The sequence below is a fragment of the Rhinopithecus bieti genome, unplaced genomic scaffold (genome assembly GCF_001698545.2).
Source record: "Rhinopithecus bieti isolate Rb0 unplaced genomic scaffold, ASM169854v2 scaffold_51762, whole genome shotgun sequence".
In the NCBI taxonomy this organism is placed as follows: domain Eukaryota; kingdom Metazoa; phylum Chordata; class Mammalia; order Primates; family Cercopithecidae; genus Rhinopithecus; species Rhinopithecus bieti.
The window spans coordinates 55,022-63,082 of NW_016820175.1; the positions used below are offsets into that span (position 1 = coordinate 55,022).

The window sequence follows — 8,061 nt, forward strand, 5'->3', positions numbered from 1 at the left end:
CCAGGTGCCAGGGGAGGGCAGATTCTAACACTTGCATTGAACATTCTTGAGCAGTTATCCTGGAAACAGCAGATACCAGATAACTCCTGAACTGGCTCAAGACTGCTTTTTATTTGCAGGCTTTCTGTCCAGGAGTGTTTGTGGGGATAAGGCTGTTTCCTTATTGGATCAGCTGAGTAGGATCTAAGCAGGATGGCATTCACCTCCCAGAGATGCGTCCTAGACACACATTTCCACACTGTCAGGGTCCTCATGCTTTCTTAGAGTCATGCGCTACACAGTGTATCCCTGCCCAAGACCCCAACTTTCCCTGTCAGATTTATCTTTCCTTGACTACAGGCAAACTTGACTTTATTTATATTTGTTTTTCTCCAAGGAACATTTTATATTTCATTGCTCATAAAAGAAACATACCCCCCCACCACTGGCTTTTTCCACACCACTGGACCCATCAGGTTATTTGCATTTTGTCCCCTAGGGAAGACCTTCCCTTATGAGTCTGAGATAAAAGCTCAGCTCTAACCTTACCTTTGTCTATCAGGAGTGCTTGTTTCACCTTCTCACAATGAGGCTCCCTGCTCAGTTCCTTGGCTGCTGATGCTCTGGGTCCCTGGTAAAGACAGAAGGAGATGAGGGAGGAGAATGGGGTGGGAGGGTGAGCTCTGGGGGTCCTGCAGCTTGCTATGTTTATACCAACCATGAGTTAGAGGCATATGGTCTATACTCCAGGGAAGAGAATTTATTATTTGCCCTGTGAATAATTAGGAACCACCTAAAAGGAACAATGATCAGTGCTCTGAGTAAGATCTTGAAAACATATAGAGATCCCTTGTGCCTAGTAAATAATGGGTTAATTTTAGAAAGTCCATTTTTGATGACACAAGTCAAAATTTAAAAAAAAAAAGATTAAATCAATACCATAAGGGAAATCATGAAAGTTGCACATAATTCTTGCCCTTTTCTCTCATTATTTCAGGATCTAGTGGGGATACTGTGATGACCCAGACTCTTCTCTCCCTGTCGGTCACCCCTGGAGAGCCGGCCTCCATGTCCTGTGGTCTAGTCGCAGCCTCCTGCATAGTAATGGCAACACCGATTTGTATTGATTCTTGCAGAAGCCAGGCCAGCCTCCACAGCTCCTGATCTATTTGGTTGCCAACACGGCCTCTGGAGTCCCAGACAGGTTCAGTGGCAGTGGGTCAGGCACTGATTTCACGCTGAAAATCAGCCGGTTGGAGGTTGAGGATTTTGGTGTTTATTACTGCATGCATCATCTACAAATTCCTCCCACAGTGCTAGAGCCCTAAACAGAAACCTCCCTGCTGGAGCAACCCAGCTGCTCACATGCACTACTTGTCCTGGAGCAGCTCAGCAGTTTCTCTGAGTCTGCAGAATTCTGAGTAGGATGTTGGAGATCTCAAGGACAGAGTTTGCTGCTGAGGAATCTGGTTCCTGAGTGCCTACACTGCAACTCAGGTCCCACATGTTAAGGTCCCATCAGCTGACACAGCCTGGGAACTGAATCAGCCGTAGGAGAAATCAGATGGCCATGTGCTGTGGGAGCAACAGGCTATGATGAAGGGAGAGTGAGGAAAAGCTTATTTTCAGCCTCCCTGTCTTGCATACATTTGTCAAGTACATTTAGTAGAGAGAACAACAAGACCATGGTAGCAGATTAGTGGCCACACAAAGTGGAATACATGTTGGAAATGACATGTTTGAAGTTTATTTTATGTAAGATAACACTTGGCCATATTGGGAAATTGGTATTACCTCACTTTCCCAACTTGCTGTTTCCTAAAGACTCTCACTAAACTACCCTCTCCAGTGTAGACGTAAGCTATCTTCAGGGGGTACGGCTAAGAATTATTAGTAAAAAATGTTTGATTTTTGACTATTCACAGACTTTGGCAGATATCCATGGCAGATGTAAGATCTTAATGCAAAAAGGCTTTATTTTTTCTCAATTATGAGAAAAGAGAAGAAAGGGAAGTACTTGCCATTCCAAAGGTGAACTTTGAAAATCAACAGCAGAAACTGAGAGATGGAGAATATAAAGTGTATATTATATACTGCAAAAGAAAGACAGGATTATATGAGATATTTTAATCTCTCAAGTTCCGAAATTTTAAAAGTATTCAAATAAAGCACTATTTTAGACACGGCAAATTTGGTACGATGTTGTCGTAAGAAAATGTTTCAAAGAATATTTTAAAAAGCATGATTTTCACATCACATTGTGATTATCTGTAAATGAATCTGAAACCTGTATATTCATTGCAAATGCATAGAAAAGTTGTGCTTTCAGTAGATTTCATTTAAAATAATGCTCTACGTTTACATTAACTAATAGTGGGTCATGTCAGTTACATGTCATAAGAAGATGTGATACACAACAAATAATGATTGAAGCAATTCAGCAAGATCTTGCTTCAGGCTCAGAGTTTAAAGTTTATTTGAAATGATTGTTTATTCCAAGACAATAGATTCTATGGCAAGAGAAATTAAAATTTCAATATATCACTTCTGTTGGGCTTAAAATATGGATAGCAAGATGTATATGGAAATAAATAAGACTGAATCTGTCAAAGAAACACGAGATGCTGAATGCATTACTTAGAAATACTAATACATGCATTAGGGAGCTTAAATACTACTACAGAATGCAGGAAGAGAAGACACGTGTGAGTAGCAAGAGCAGGAAGGAGCTCAGCAAGTTTATTAAAGTTTATTAAAAAGTCTTTAGAACCGGAAAGAAAGGAAAGAACAGTTGGAAGAGATACAAGTGGGTGACTTGGAGAACAAGTGCAATGTTTAATGTGATCCTAGGCTGCTACCTTGTGCCCCTTTCCTGTGATTCTTCCTTTAGGGTGGGCTGCCCGCTTTCCCAGCGCCCTCCTTACCCGTGGGGATTGAGCATGCGCAGTGTGTTCAGGAAGCTGTACGCATGCCCACCTGAGGCTTTCTTCCCTTTTCTGGTGAAGTGCCCTGGAAGGTCATACTCCACCATTTTGTCTCTTAATCTGCATGCCCAGACTCACTCACCCAATACCTGAGATTTCACTGGAAGCCCTTTTTGCTTCTCCTTGGTCTGCATTTAATTAACACCTTAATGTTAACAGTTGTGGATCCACAAGAGCTTGTCTCTCTCTGGCCAAGGCTGCCACATTATCAGTTTTAGAGAGGCAGTGTGACAATCGTTGAACCTTCACCTGATCATCGCCTGACATTCCTGGCAATTACAGTCCTAGAAGACAGGGGGTGGGGAGCCCTCTCCTGCCCCACTCATGCCTATCTAATTACCTGTAACAATATCTTACACAGGTTTTAATTCTGTGATATTCAGTGGTACATAAAAGGAAAACTGGGGGCCGGGCGTGGTGACTCATGCCTGCGATCCCAGCACTTTGGGAGGCCAAGGCAGGTGGATCACCTGAGGTCAGGAGTTCGAGACCAACGTGGCCAATATGGTGAAACCCCATCTCTACTAAAAATACAAAAATTAGCCTGGCGTAATGGCGGGCACCTGTAGTCTCAGCTACTCGGGAGGCTAAGGCAGGAGAATTGTTGGAACCCGGGAGGTGGAGGTTGCAGTGAGCCGAGATCACACCACTGCACTCTAGCCCAGGCAACAACAGCTTGACTTGGTCTCAAAAAAAAAAAAAAAGAAAGAAAGAAAAACTGGGTTAGATCTCATGGGTTGTGTGCCCAAAATCATATGGTCATCATGTATGGGGGCTGGGGCTTGAACCCAGGTGTGTCTGACCTTAGTATGTTCCTTTTGTGTGGCCACTTTAGTCCCATAGATGAGTTCATGGCCTGTAAGTGTGAGGAAACCATAAAGACGGTGAAATTCACAGCTCCCTCTTGCCTATGTCTCACGCCATGCCGCCCCTAATCTTAAATTAGCCCCTTCTGCCGTTTTTTTCTCCACAACACAACTCTCTCAAAGGCTTTGCAAACTGTAAATGACTTTATTTTAGATGTGGGAGCTGGGACACATCTTCCTTTCCTCTGATCCCTTCCCCATCTCCTCTTTCCCTTCCAATCTCTCTGACTCAATCTTTTCCTCTCAGATTATGTCCTGCAAGTCTAATTTGCCGTCCTAATATGAAAACAACCAAACCAACAGTCCTCCTCTCATGTGCTGTGCTGTGAGAAGTGACACCTGGGCTCTCAGATACTCAGGCTGTACAAGAGACAATCAAGAGATTTGACCCAAGAGATGTTCTGCCTTAGAAGAATTCTGGTGCTACCTGTCATGCACGTCCGTGTGAAGAGATCACCAAACAGGCTTTGTGTGAGCAATAAAGCTTTTTAATCACCTGGGTGCAGGCGAGCTGAGTCCTAAAAGAGAGTCAGCAAAGGGAGATAAGGGTGGGGCCATTTTATAGAATTTGGGTAGGTAAAGGAAAATTACAGTCAAAGGGGGGTTGTTGTCTGGCGGGCCGGAGTGGGGTCACAAGGTGCTCAGTGGGGAGCTTTTGAGCCAGGATGAGCCAGGAAAAGGACTTTCACAAGTTAATGTCATCACTTAAGGCAAGGACCGGCCATTTTCACTTCTTTCGTGGTGGAATGTCATCAGTTAAGGCAGGGCAGGGCATTTTCACTTCTTTTGTGATTCTTCAGTTACTTCAGGCCATCTGGGCGGACTTGCAAGTCACAGGGGATGCGATGGCTTGGCTTGGGCTCAGAGGCCTGACACTACCTCCCCTGACAATAAGTTCTCTGTCTCTCATCAAAATTTACACCAAATGATTGCAAAAGGTGGAAATATTTGGGAGAACAGAGGACAATTATGCACTCAGGAGATAAAATACATCTCTTTCTGTTATATTAGCTTCCTGTTGCTGCTGGAACAAATTACCATGACCTTGCTGGCTGCAACACAACCCCACTTTATTATCTTGTATTTCTGAGGTCAGAAATTTCATCAAGCTGAAACCAAGGAGACAGTAGGGCTATATTCCTTCTGGAGACTCCAGGGGAGAGAAACTGATACCAGACTTTTTATCTTCAAGATGCCTCCCCATTTCTGGCTCTGTGGTCCCTTCCTCCATCACTCCAGCCTTCCTCTCCATTGTCCCAGTTCCTCTCTGACTGTGAACCTCCTCCCTCAGTATTATAAGAGCTCTTGTGATTATACTGGTCTCCCAGATAATCCAGGATACTCTCTTGACCTCAAAATCCTTCACTTAATTACAGCGGCCAAGTTCCTTTTGACATCTAAGGTAACATTCATAGGTTCCAGGTATTAGTAATACAGGAGTTATTGAGAAATTACTTCTAGGCAGCTAGGAATGGTAGAAGAGTTTTCGGAGGAATTTTCCTTTAATAAAAAGCAGCCCCAAATCATTTCTTTTCTAACAGAAAGCAGCCTGAAAAGTTAAGCTGCAGGCCAGGTACATTCAATATGGTGACTCCTGCTCCCTTTTCCTTGTCACCATGTGTGTGAGTGTCATGGTAACCACCACATAGAAGCAGTATTTGCATAATAAAAGATTAGGGTGGTGGGGCAGTCTTTTTGCAGGCTATGGAAATGGCACACCTGGTCAAACCAATCCCCTGGGCCCTAAGTAAGTCAATCACGGCCTCCTCAAGCCTCTGAACAAAATTGATTGCATTCCACCCGAAACCCGGAAACCCTCTCTTGGACAACCTGCTTTCTCAGCATGAGGAAGCTTTCTCTCTCTCTCTTCTTTTTTGTCTATTAAACTTTCCACTCCTAAACCCATTCCTCATGTATGTCCATTTCTTGAATTCTTTCTTGGCCCAAGACAAAGAAACACAGGTATATCCCCAGACAATGGAGCCATTTCCTTAGGTCACAAATGTCCTTGGGAGTGGGGGATGGTTGATTTATCCCCAAGACAACTTTTATAATCCCTAAAACTGTCCATTCCTAAAATAGAATGAAAACTCACAGGTACTTTATTAGACAAGAAATCTTGAAAACGTTTGAGACTTGGGCTTTAAAAGTGGAGGATAGTTATTATGCTGCCTCTAATGTGGACTTCATGGTACCTAGCTATTTCTAGAGGCTCCTTTTATTTTGTAAAAGAAAGGGATTACTGTATAAATCAAATCTAGGATAGAATGTTAATAGGGAATTAAGTTTTTCCTGAAATTTTTTATGCATTGAAATGAGAAAACGGATAAGAATTCAGAGCAGAGCTACCCCTCCCCCAAGAAATTGTATTTTTTCCACTGTCTTAAGTGTCTTAAGTTGGGTCCACCAGTGAGTGGGGTTTCTGTGCAGGCAGCATATTTATGCTGGGAGGGAAGGAGGAAAGTGAGGCAGGGACTAGAAGATGGATGGTAAAAGTCACCTTGAAAAGCCACCTAACTCTCAGGATGACTGAAGCTCTAGTCCATGTGGAAATATGGGGAAAATGCCTCTGGGGTGTTCCACCTGCAGCAGAGGGAAGTGGGGTATATATGTACTTCCTTCTGTTACCACTAATTGAAGGGTGTCTGTCTTTTTCTATTTTGCATGGCTATAATAGAATACCTGAGACTTGGTAATTGATAAAGAACAGAAAATTATCCTCTCACATTTATGGAGGATGGAGAGTCTAAGATTGAGGAAGATCAGGTCTAGTATCTGTGCTTTCAAGATGGCATCTTGAACACTGAATCTTCCTGAGGGAAGGAAGGTTATGTCCTGGCATGACAGAAGAGCAGAAGAGAGAGAGAGAGAGCCCACTTATACAAGTGAGACGAAGGAGGGATGCACTATTATCGACTTGTGGGTCCTCCTCACATATGGGAATGAAGAAAAATCTTGAATCTCTTCAAGGGAAATTCTAGACACCTAGCTAGCCTTGAGAAGTAAATAAGGAACTTGATAAGCAAGAAGGTAATAGTGGCCTAAAACAAATAGTCAAAGACCCTAGAATCTCAGTATGTTTTGGTCCCTTATAGAAACTAAAGAGAATATGTTAACATATGATTTTGAGTTGATTTTTAGAAATCACAACCCCAAATGAATCTGCCAGCACATAGACCTCACGTAGCGGGAATGGAAGACCACGGTTCTTTGTTCTAAATTTCTTCTTGAGGGGCCAGGAGAAGGTCATAGCCATGGGCCAGAGCTAACACTCTTTTCTCCTGACCCCATTTTTAAAAAATTTTTTAAATTTTTTAAATTTTTATTTTTTTAAATACTTGAAGTTCTAGGGTACATGTGCACAACATGCAGGTTTATTACATATGTATACATGTGCTGTGTTGGTTTGCTGCACCCATGAACTCATCATTTACATTGGGTATTTCTCCTAATGCTATCCCTCCCCACTCCCCGCACGCGATGACAGGCCCCGGTGTGTGATGTTCCCCAATCTGTGTCCAGGTGTTCTCATTGTTCAATTCCCACCTGTAAGTGAGAACATGCGGTGTTTGGTTTTCTGCTCTTGCAATAGTTTGCTCAGAATGATGGTTTCCAGCTTCATCCATGTCCTTGCAAAGGACATGAACTCATTCTTTTTTATGACTCCATAGTATTCCATGGTGTATATGTGCCATATTTTCTTAATCCAGTCTGTCACTGATGGACATTTGGGTTAATTCCAAGTCTTTGCTACTGTGAATAGTGTCACAATAAACATGCATGTCCATGTGTTTTCTTTTTAATTTATTATTATAATTATTATTATACTTTATGTACTAGTGTACATGTGCATAATATGCAGATTTGTTACATATGTATACTTGTGCCATGTTGGTGTGCTGCACACATCAACATGTCAGCACACATCAACTCGTCATTTACATCAGGTATAACTCCCAATGCAATCCCTCCCCCTTTCCCCCTCCCCCATCCCCGTGATAGGCCCCGGTGTGTGATGTTTCCCTTCTGAAGTCCAAGTAATCTCATTGCTCAGTTCCCACCCATGAGAGAGAACATGCGGTGTTTGGTTTTCTGTTCTTGCGATAGTTTGCTGAGAATGATGGTTTCCAGCTGCATCCATGTCCCTACAAAGGACACAAACTCATCCTTTTTTATGGCTGCATAGTATTCCATGGTGTATATGTGCCACATTTTCTTAATCCAGTCTGTCA

The 8,061-nt window shown here is 42.8% G+C and overlaps 1 pseudogene; it reads left to right on the plus strand.

The window, feature by feature from the left end:
- The first annotated feature begins 565 nt into the window (after window positions 1–565).
- On the plus strand, window positions 566–1,307 carry LOC108520305 (Ig kappa chain V-II region RPMI 6410-like; annotated as a pseudogene).
- Window positions 1,308–8,061: the final 6,754 nt, after the last annotated feature.